Source organism: Somniosus microcephalus, chromosome 17 (genome assembly GCF_052327205.1).
Source record: "Somniosus microcephalus isolate GS21.2 chromosome 17, FLI_Smic_1.0, whole genome shotgun sequence".
In the NCBI taxonomy this organism is placed as follows: domain Eukaryota; kingdom Metazoa; phylum Chordata; class Chondrichthyes; order Squaliformes; family Somniosidae; genus Somniosus; species Somniosus microcephalus.
In genome coordinates, this window is record NC_141003.1 from 28,617,588 (window position 1) to 28,629,588 (window position 12,001).

Here is a 12,001-nt window from a genome sequence, read left to right on the forward strand (position 1 = left end):
AGTGTCACCTCATTGGATAGCATAAAATCCAAGGAGAGGACATACAAATTGGCCAGAAAAAGCAATAATCCTGAGGATTGGGAGCAGTTTAGGATTCAACAAAGGAGGACAAAGGAATTAATTAAGAAAGGGAAAATAGAATATGAGAGTAGGCTTGCAGGGAACATAAAAACTGACTGTAAAAGCTTTTATAGATATGTAAAGAGAAAAAGATTGGTGAAGTCAAGCATAGGTCCCTTGCAGTCAGAATCGGGGGAATTTATAATGGGGAGCAAAGAAATGGCAGACCAACTAAATACATATTTTGGTTCTGTCTTCACAAAGGAGGACACAAATAGCCTCCCAGAAATACCATGGAACATAGGGTCTGGTGAAAGGGTGGAACTGAAAGAAATCAGTATTTGTAAGGAAATGGTGTTAGGAAAATTGATGGGACTGAAGGCCGATAAATCCCCAGGGCCTGATAATCTACATCCCAGGGTACTTAAGGAAGTGGCCCTAGAAATAGTAGATGCATTGCTGGTCATCTTCCAGAACTCGATAGACACTGGAACAGTACCCATGGATTGGAGGGTAGCTAATGTTACCCCACTATTCAAAAAAGGTGGCAGAGAAAAAGCGGGGAATTATAGACCGGTAAGCCTGACATCGGTAGTGGGGAAAATGCTAGAGACCATTATAAAAGATGTAATAGCAGAGCACTTGGAAAACAGTGACAGGATCGGACAAAGTCAACATGGATTTACAAAAGGTAAATCATGCCTGACTAATCTACTGGAATTTTTTGAGGATGTAACTGGTAAAATAGATAGGGGAGAACCAGTGGATGTGGTGTATTTGGACTTTCAGAAGGCTTTTGATAAGGTCCCGCATAAGAGGTTAGCATGCAAAATTAAGGCACATGGGATTGGGGGCAAGGTATTGACTTGGATAGAGAACTGGTTGGCGGACAGAAAGCAAAGAGTTGGAATAAACGGGTCATTTTCCGAGTGGCAGGCAGTGACTAGTGGGGTACCGCAAGGATCGGTCCTAGGACCCCAGCTGTTCACAATATATATTAATGATCTGGACGAGGGAATTGGATGTAATATCTCCAAATTTGCAGACGACACAAAGCTGGGTTGGAGGGTATGCTGTGAGGAGGATGTCGTGAAACTCCAGTACGATTTGGACAGGTTGGGTGATTGGGCAGAAACATGGCAAATGCACTATAATGTGGATAAATGTGAGGTTATCCACTTTGGTGGCAAAAACAGGAAGGCAGATTATTATTTGAATGGCAATAGATTGGGAGAAGGGGAAGTGCAAAGAGACCTGGGTGTTCTTGTGCACCAGTCACTGAAGGTAAGCATGCAGGTGCAGCAAGCGGTTAAGAAGGCAAATGGTATGTTGGCCTTCGTAGCAAGAGGGTTCGAGTACAAGAACAAGGATGTCTTGCTGCAGTTGTACAGGGCCTTGGTGAGACCGCACCTTGAGTATTGTGTGCAGTTTTGGTCACCTTACCTGAGGAAGGACGTTCTTGCCATGGAGGGAGTGCAGTGAAGATTCACCAGGCTGATACCTGGGATGGCAGGAATGACGTATGAGGAGAGATTGTGTCAATTGGGCTTATACTCACTGGAGTTTAGAAGATTGAGAGGGGATCTCATCGAAACCTATAAAATTCTGTCAGGTCTGGACAGACTAGATGCAGAAAGGATGTTTCTGATGGCCGGGGAGTCCAGAACCAGAGGTCATAGTCTAAGGATAAGGGGTAAGCCATTTAGGACTGAAATGAGGAGGAATTTCTTCACCCAGAGAGTGGTGAACCTGTGGAATTCTCTGCCACAGAGGGCGGTGGAGGCCAGTTCATTAAATATATTCAAGAAAGAGTTGGATATATTTCTTGAGGCTAAAGGGATCAAGGGATATGGGGAGAAGGCAGGGACAGGGTACTGAATTTGGATGATCAGCCATGATCTCATTGAATGGCGGAGCAGGCTCGAAGGGCCGAATGGCCTACTCCTGCTCCTATCTTCTATGTTTCTATGTTTCTATTGGAACAACCTCTCTCACCATTGACAGATTGCTCCTGTCATCTCAACTACACCTGCCATCTATTCCATCAGCATAGGCACCGTTTATACTGTTTTGCTTTGGTCCTCAGAATCTGACCATGATCATCCCCAACACCAGCAGCACCAGGCAGACCAGCAGCACCAAAAACAACATCAACCTTCTCTGCAATCAACTGATGCTGCACAGGACAGAGGGCATCAGCACCCGACCACATTGCTGCCCGGGAGGTCAGGGTTGGCCTCACCATGGCCAGATTTACTTCACTTGATGCTGTACACCCTGGCTGCAACATGATGCGCCAGGTTGGCACCACCCCACACCAACACCATAAAGCATCGCTACAATGTCCAAGCCATTCCTTTCACACCGCCATTGTGGTGGGTACCGTTATGTCTCACCATTCACTGCAACTCACTAAGCCACTTCCAAAGGTGCACGCAAATCGGTCCAAGAACGCAAAGTGTTGAAAATAAAGGTTTCAATATTTGACACCACATTAACAGAAACATGACATGAACATTGGATAAAACACCCAGATTGCACTAGGATGAGGGTGAGTGTGAGGGGTGGCTAGTGAGATGAGGATGTGATAATGTAGATAGAGAGGGATGGGCGGAGGTGCAAGGTAAGTTGGTGTGAGTAAGGATGTGCAGGAGTAGGGTCGGGAAGGCAGAGTGATGGGGATGTGATGAAAGACACAGCAGGAGGAAGGTCAGTGTGAGCTTGTACTGACATTTCCTGATCTAATGAGATCATTGAAAGGTTTGGACCACTGCACCTGTGGTGTATGTAACCTGTTCCACCTTAAGAGAACTACCTTAAGAGATGTACTACTTTCTCTTGGCTGCTGTATACTGTAATACCGGTGGTGACCACACCGGTATATAAGTGTTGTGTAGGGATTTGCTGGGCAGTTCAGCCCTGACCTCCGAATAGTAAAGACCTGTTAAAAGTTATTCTTGTTGTCTGTGTCCAGTGATTGATCCTAAGCATAACTGGAACACACAGACTCAACAGTGGCGACGAGTCCGATCTTACCCTGCGGCAGTTTTACATCCAAGGCAGCTTCGTCCTCAGAACGGGCGTCGAGAAGAGGCATCTGCCCTCATCATCCTGCTGAGCACCATCGCACGGGAGGCATCGAGAACCCGGGTTAAAAAGAAAAAAAAAATTCTGACCACGAAGCCCTCCATCAGCGACAGGCAGTGATCATCCCTTCTACCACGGTGGTGGGTAAGCCGATCAGCGACACGAGCAGAAAGTCGGCCGCGTTGGCTGTGGAGTAGGGGAGGGAAAACGGAGGAATAAGGGCGGAGAACTCGACCACGGCCGGTAAAAAGGGCCGGGCTGCAATCGAGACCGAGAGGCGCAGCGACTGGGGCAGCTTAAGGCACGAGAGCCGCGGAGAACTCAAACGCAGCCGGTGTAAAGGACCGGGCTGCAAGCAGGGCTGCGAGGCAAAGCAGCGTCGGGGAATTGAGAACCGCTGGGGAGGCGAGAACGGCAGCAGCAAGGCAATCGCCATTGCAGCCAGCGGGGGAAGAAGGCAAACGCGGGAATCTGCCATTGTAGTCGGCGGGGGAAGAAGACGAGCGCGGGAAAGACCGCCAAGCGCGGGAAGCCGCCATTTTAGTAGGCGGGGGAAGAAGACAAGCGCGGGAAGCCGCCATTTTGAGAAAAAGAAAAATTTAAAAACTTGCAAGGATGCCTAAACATGGGAACATTAATACCTTTGATAGCGATATCGAAGATTGGACCACGTATGTAGAACGCATGGAAGTTTATTGTAAAGCAAATAAGGTACCAGATGATGAGAAAGCACTAACCTTATTAAGCTCAATGGGTGCGAAGACATACGGGCTATTGAAGCACCTTCTATCACCAAATAAACTGGCGGATCAGACTTTCGCGAATATTGTTACTGTCCTGAAAAATCATTTAAACCCCACGCCGCTGATGATAGCGGAACGATTTAAATTTTACAGAAGAACGCAGCTGAAAGACGAAAGCAACGCTGAATTTTTAATTGAACTGCGTAAGCTATCGAAGTACTGTCAGTTTGGAACAGGACTAGCAGATGCGCTGAGAGATAAATTTGTGTGTGGATTGTTAAAAGAAGGAACACAAAAGCGACTGCTTGAGGAGAATGATCTTACGCTTGATAAAGCTGTCACTATTGCAGCATCGCAAGAAGCCGCAGCGAGAGGCACGGCGGAAATGCAGCTACGGTCACCGGAACTCAGCACCAATCAAATGGTCTTGGGTACAGTAAAATGTTATCGTTGTGGAAAGACAACGCACGATCAGAACCAGTGCTGGTTCAAAAATCAGGAATGCAGAAAATGTGGCAGGCTTGGTCACATAGCTAAAGTATGCCAGTCAGGAAAGAAGACCAGCAACAAAAAGTCACCGCAGGAAAAGTACAGAAAGGTACACAAGGTGACAGAGAACAGTTCGAACGAACAGAAGTCAGATTCAGACTCCAGCAGTAATGAACTGGGTAGTCTAAGAGTACACAATGTTGGTAAGGAAGCAGACCTCCAAACAATTTGGGTCACACTTCAGATAGCAGGAGTCCAAGTGAAGATGGAATTGGACACTGGATCGGCATTGACGGTCATGAATAAGCAAGATTACAAGAGGTTATTCCCACATATTCCCCTACGGGATACGGAGATTGTATTGAAAACATACACGGGGCAAAGAGTATACCCCATCGGGAAGATAGAGGTAAAGGTGGTCCACAAGGGCAAAGAAAGCCGAGGAATGGACTTATATGTGCTACCTGAGGGAGGTCCACCACTACTGGGACGGGAGTGGATTAGGAAAATAAATATGGACTGGCATTCCTTAAAAGCACTAACGGTAGATTCCGGTAAAAAAGATGTCAAACCTAAACGATTGTCCAGAATACTGGACGATGCTAAAGAGGTGTTTCAACAGGGACTGGGAACACTGAGAGGAATTACGGCAAACATCAAGGTTGAAGAACATGCAAACCCGAAATTTTTCAAAGCCAGACCGGTACCTTATGCGATACGACCTGCTGTGGAAGCTGAGCTGGAAGGGCTAGAACGTTCAGGAGTACTGTCTAAGGTAGACTGGAGTGAGTGGGCCACGCCCATTGTTCCCGTCATGAAGCGTTTATCGAGCAACAAGCCGGAGGAACTGGGGAAGGTTCGCATCTGTGGAGATTTCAAGATCACTGTTAATCCGGTGCTTCACACGGTGCAGTATCCGCTTCCGCGGATTGAGGATATCTTCGCTTCGTTGTCTGGCGGGAAACACTTCACCAAGATAGACCTGGCGCAGGCGTACTTACAGATGGAAGTTGAGGAAGAATCACGCCAGTATCTCACGATCAACACGCATAGAGGCTTGTACCGGTATAATAGACTGGTTTTTGGAGTGGCATCGGCTCCAGCAATTTGGCAGAGGGCCATGGAGCAGGTATTACAGGGAATTCCAGGCACACAATGTTACCTGGATGATATTCTGATTACAGGAGATGATGACGAGGAACACCTTGCAAATTTGGAACTGGTGCTCACCAGATTGAAAGAATATGGACTTCGAGTTAATCGCCAGAAATGTGAGTTCTTTCAGAAGAGGATCTCGTACTGTGGTCATGTCATTGACCAGGAGGGGCTTCATAAGTCTCCTGACAAGATCGAAGCTGTTGTGAAGGCTCCCGCTCCGGATAATGTATCCCAGTTGAGGTCGTTCCTAGGGTTGATTAACTATTACCATAAGTTTCTGCCAAATTTATCCACGGTGCTGCACCCGCTGAACGCTCTTTTGCAGAAGGGAGTACCATGGAAGTGGAGCGAGGACTGTAAGAGGGCCTTTCGCAAAAGCAAGGGATTGATCACCTCAGAGGAAGTGTTGGCTCACTTCAACCCAACGCTGCCTATTCGTTTGGCTTGTGATGCTTCTCCATATGGTATTGGGGCAGTACTCTCACACAAGTTGCCAAATGGCCTGGAGAGGCCACTTGCGTTCGCACCCAGATCATTGACCTCCGCTGAGCGCAACTATGCTCAGATAGATAGGGAGGCTCTCAGCCTTGTGTGGGGAGTAAAGAAGTTTAATCATTACCTGCAGGGCCAAAAGTTCACGCTTCTGACAGACCACCAGCCGTTGGTATCCATTTTTAACCCTAAGAAGGGTGTTTCGGTGATGACAGCACAGAGACTCCAGAGATGGTCCCTTTTCCTAGGGGCACATCAATATCAGATTGAATTCAAAGGTACAAAGCAGCATGGTAATGCTGATGGGCTGTCGCGCCTGCCACTACCTATAGAGGAGGAGGCACCGACGGTTGACCCTGTTGAGTTATTTCACTCGACCATCATCGAATGTTTACCAGTCACCAATGCAAGTATTGAAAGAGAAACCAGGAACGACCCGACACTGTCCCGGGTCTACGAAGTGACAGTGAAGGGATGGCCAGCACATGGTGATCCACTGTTACCGGCATTCTCAGCAAGATGAGAACAGCTGTCCGTCTGTCAAGGAACATTGATGTATGGAACAAGGGTGATTATTCCTCCTAAGTTAAGAGAGAGAGTTCTAAAGGAACTGCATGAAGGTCATCTGGGGGGAGTCAAGATGAAAAGCCTTGCTAGGGCTTATGTGTGGTGGCCGGGTATCGACCAACAGATAGAGGATCTGACGAAAAGCTGCTCAGGGTGCCAAAAAGTGCAAAATGCACCTCCGATTGCACCGCTGCATCCATGGGAATGGCCTTCAACCCCATGGCAACGTGTACATATTGACTTTGCTGGTCCTTTCATGGACTCCATGTTTTTAATTGCGGCGGACGCACATTCTAAATGGCCAGAAGTGATTAAGATGACTACCACTACCTCGGAAAAGACGATCGCGGTGTTAAGAATGATATTTGCGAGAAATGGATTGCCAGAACAAATATGTTCAGACAACGGACCGCAGTTCATGTCAGAAGAATTCCAGGGATTCATGAAGAAGAATGGAGTGAAACATTATACCTCTGCCCCATATCATCCGGCTACAAACGGGTTGGCCGAGAGATTTGTACAAACGTTTAAAAAAGCAATAAAGGCCATGAGCGAAGATCAGATTCCACTACAACACAAGGTGGACAAATTCCTACTGGCATATCGAAACACCACTCATGCAGTAACAAACCAAAGTCCTGCCATGATGTTCTACAACAGGAGGTTGCGGTCCAGGTTGGACTTGTTAAAACCAAATTTGCGGAGGGAAGTTGAAAACAAACATTTCCAGCATATAAATAACAAGACCACTCGGAGTTTCGAAATAGGACAACCAGTGTTAGCCCGGGACTATAAAAATGAGAAATGGCAATCTGGAACAATTCGGGCCAGACAAGGACCCCTGATGTACACGGTAGATATTGGTGAAAATGTAATATGGCGTCATGCTGACCAACTGGTAGAATCGAGAACAATGGTCGAACCCATGGTTACGGCAGAGACAACCGTGAAAGAAGTTAGTGAACCTGAAGCATCTACCTCAGAAGTGAATGTACCTGATGATGATGTCCAATCCATAAGAGACCAACTAGATGAGTCACCCCAGCAACGAGAATCAGAGACCCCTGAAAGGCGTTATCCAACTCGAATCAGGAGGCCTCCTCAGAGACTGAATCTTTGAACTGTTTTGCATGAAGTTGTATATATATATATGTTATTATGTTATGTTAAATGGGGATATAACTGTTAAGCTAAAAAGGGAGGATTGTGGTGTATGTAACCTGTTCCACCTTAAGAGAACTACCTTAAGAGATGTACTACTTTCTCTTGGCTGCTGTATACTGTAATACCGGTGGTGACCACACCGGTATATAAGTGTTGTGTAGGGATTTGCTGGGCAGTTCAGCCCTGACCTCCGAATAGTAAAGACCTGTTAAAAGTTATTCTTGTTGTCTGTGTCCAGTGATTGATCCTAAGCATAACTGGAACACACAGACTTAACAGTACCCAGGTCCTCCTGACCACATCCCTGCTTGTGACCGCCTCTGCAATGTGCAACCAGGCTGTGTTGGTCTCCTGGGGAGGTCTCTTCACCCATGGGAAGGGAAGAGGACCTCCCTTTGTGCTCGGACTCCCTCTATAAGCATATGGAGGGAGTTATGGGAGAACCTGGGTGCAGCCCTGGACCTCTGTGCAGTGCTTGTCAGTGTTTGCAGCACCTCAATGCTGTAGAACACTGACAGCACAAACATCAAAAGTAAAGTGGCCATGGACCCTTTAAGGAAACCGGCTCAAGATGCGTCATGAATGACATCACCAGACCCGCTCCATCTAATTGGGCGGGAAATGCGCTTGGCGGGCTTAACATGCCCCATTGAGGTAAGTTCATTTTGGACAGCAGGATGGAGCCAGCAGCGGGGCTGCGACCCGCCACTAGCTACACCAGACTCGCCAAGATGAGCAAGATCTCGACCAAAGGGTGGTAGAAGTTTGGAACTCAGTTCCACAATTGGCAATTGATGCTAGATCAATTATTAATTTTAAATCTGAGATTGATAGATTTTTGTTAACCAAAGATATTAACAGACATGGGGCAAAGGCAAGTATATGGAGTTAGGTTGCAGATCAGACATGATCTCATTGATTGGTGGAACAGGCTCAAGGGGATAAATGGCCTACTGTGGCGGTACCACCGGTTGTCCCTTACATTGAGATACATAATTCCCTTTAACTTACCTTACTGTATGTGTCTGTTACTATACTCAGGTTTCTCTCCTGTACTCTGACGTCATGACATCAGAGCTCGGAACCTTCCAACATTAGAGCTCGGAACCTGCTGGCAGTTGAGCTCGGAAACTTCTAGTCAGTCCTCGTGGAGTCCCCGCTGGGACAAGACCTATACCACGGTGCTCCTACAGTCAGTCATCTTACCTGATGTAATTAGTCTGTTCCTGTAAATAAACAACTTGTTAATAGTTCGTCAAAGTCAAACTCTCTTATTTAGTGGCGATCTACACGAACCGCTACATTGGTGACCCAACGACGTGAGTACAGGAGCTCATCAATTCCTACACTACAATTGGTGACCCCGTATCCGTGAACGATTTTCACGGAAGCAACGCGCAGCCTGACTCTCGTCTTCACAGAAGACGACCGACGAACAATCGACGAACACCAATCGCTACATTGGTGACCCAACGACGTGAGTACGGGAGCTCATCAATTCCAACACTACAATTGGTGAACCCGTATCTGTGAACGATTTTCACGGTAGCAACGCGCGCCTGAACCTCGTCTTCCCACAAGACGACCAACGCACAACCGACGAACAACCACGGAACAGCAACCGCCTCACTCCGCCAAAGGCGACCCCGTCTTTGCGAACGTATTCGCAAGGTAAGCGCAGCCTGGAGCAGATCCCGTTTGACACGGACAAACCTCAACCGGACCCCGTTCGTTTTTTTGTGAGCAATTTTCACAAAAGAAGCACGCCATGGAAGCACCAGCCGTTTTGCTGTCGCTACCGCAATCCAGGGGGCCACAGTCTCCCTCGTGCTTTATACCGGTAGAAGCCCCGTTCGACGAGAACATCGATGCGGCGCCGACCACGCACTTGCTCACGGTCCCCGTACTCGTCTTTCCTACCGCCACACGGATCGTCCGCCTCTACGTCCACAGCGACAGCAAGTATAAATCTCTCCAAGTGCGGGGTACAGCATGTTCGGGCCCACAAAATCAGAGCGCGCCCTGCGGGGATACCACGAGGACTCACCCCCACGAAACACGAGGACGCACTCCTCGCGCACGAGGACCCATCCCTCGCGAACCACGAGGACCTACCCCTCGTGAAAAACGACGTCTCCTTCTCCGCCGACGACGCACCAGCCCTTCAACCTGCTGGTTGTGTTACCTACTACATGATTCGGCGTGAACAAAAGGCGTGCCGCCCTCCCGGCTGTTTTCTCCTAAATCTACAACTGTTAAAGTGTTGCCGCCCTCCAGGCAGAGTTAACTCCTCCTGAAAGCAACAACAACCTGGACCGTTGCCGCCCTTTCTCCAGTTTTCCCTTTGACAAACGCAAACCTCTACTGACGCTGCACTCATCGAGGACGGGTCCAACGGGCATCCTGCGGCCACGTTCGGCCACGTAAAAGTTGCTGGCCTCACCGATCACTGATCAACGCAGCAACTCTTCACCCTCTGTTGTGTTCACGTCGTAGCACTATGGCACGCACCGTTCCGCATGTTCCCTCCTGAAGGTTTCGCTCACCTGTCGGCGAGTTCACTCACCTCGCCTGTCAAGTCCTTCTGGAACGTTCGTTTGGCGTTCCTGCAGAGTTCATTATAACAAGGACTTGTTCCAATATCAACAGAGTCATCGCCCGCGTCCGCCCAACTTGCCCGTCACTCTGACAAGGCCTGCTGTTTCGCACGTCTCCACGGTCTTTCGCCTGACGGATACACTTTATTCGCCACGACGCGCGTACGGATCCCCTCACGAGCAGCACCTTCGGAACTCGCTCACCAAGCCGAGACAGCACGATCGCCGAGACCACCAGCTCGTCAGACCATCTCATCCTTGGACTTTCGTTAAAGCGAATTCTGGGGGGGCCTATGTGGCGGTACCACCGGTTGTCCCTCACATTGAGATACATAATTCCCTTTAACTTACCTTACTGTATGTGTCTGTTACTATACTCAGGCTTCTCTCCTGTACTCTGACGTCATGACATCAGAGCTCGGAACCTTCCAACATTAGAGCTCGGAACCTGCTGGCAGTTGAGCTCGGAAACTTCTAGTCAGTCCTCGTGGAGTCCCCGCTGGGACAAGACCTATACCACGGTGCTCCTACAGTCAGCCATCTTACCTGATGTAATTAGTCTGTTCCTGTAAATAAACAACTTGTTAATAGTTCGTCAAAGTCAAACTCTCTTATTTAGTGGCGATCTACACGAACCGCTACACTACTCCTTTTCCTATGAAAGTTCATCCTGTGCATGTATGTGATCAATAACTCACAGGATATTTTGAATCCCAACAGAGCCATGGAAATTTCTGTTTTATACATTGGCCCAGAAATTCGGGTCGGGGGCTTCCCGCGGGTGCAAGCCCCCGATCTGCACTTACCTTGCGCGCCGGCCGTTGAGCTTTGGGCTCCCGTGGAATTCCGATCCGGGGCCTGGTCCAGCTGCCGGTGCGCAGTGCTTGCGTATCCCAGGGGCGCAGTTAGTTCGATGCGTCCCCTGGGATCACGTGGGCCATGGGGAGCCAATCGGAGCAGGGAATGCTCCATTCATAAGTCTGACAGGAAGTGCTGTCAAGACTTATAAATACTATGGCCCCAAAATAGCACTAAACCTTCAAATAATTTTTTTTTTAAATCACATTTTTTACATAAACTATAAATTACATGAAATAACTATTTTAAACAATAATTTAAATGGTTGAAAAAAATAATTTTATTTTCTAACAGGGCTAAAAATAAACTTACCTTGCTTTAAAGTATTTAAAAATAATAAACCTGTGGAAAAAATGTTTTAATTTTAATTAATTCACCACTTACCTTGTAAAAAGCAGGCCTTACGCCTGCTTTTTACATTTCTAAATTCTGCAGGCTTACGTTCCTGGAGAAACCTGCAAAAAAAAACTAAGTTTGCTGCGCACGCGCAGCCTCCCCCGCGCACGTGTTCGACCTCTGAACCTCTTCGTTCAGAGGAACGGAAGTGCCGGTTTCCCATGCATGCACAGTGCATGCAGGAAACCGGCACTTCCATCGGGCCTACGGGTGAGTACCCCATGCGTACTCACCCGTGGAGACCCGAATTTCTGGGCCATTATCATTGGTGGCTATCCAAGTGTGCATTGCATAAAGGTGTAGTACGTTTACACCTTAACTAATAAGCACTAGTTCTGCCCTGTTGGACTCACTAGCTCCTTTTGAAAATCCATGTACGCGTCTGCTATT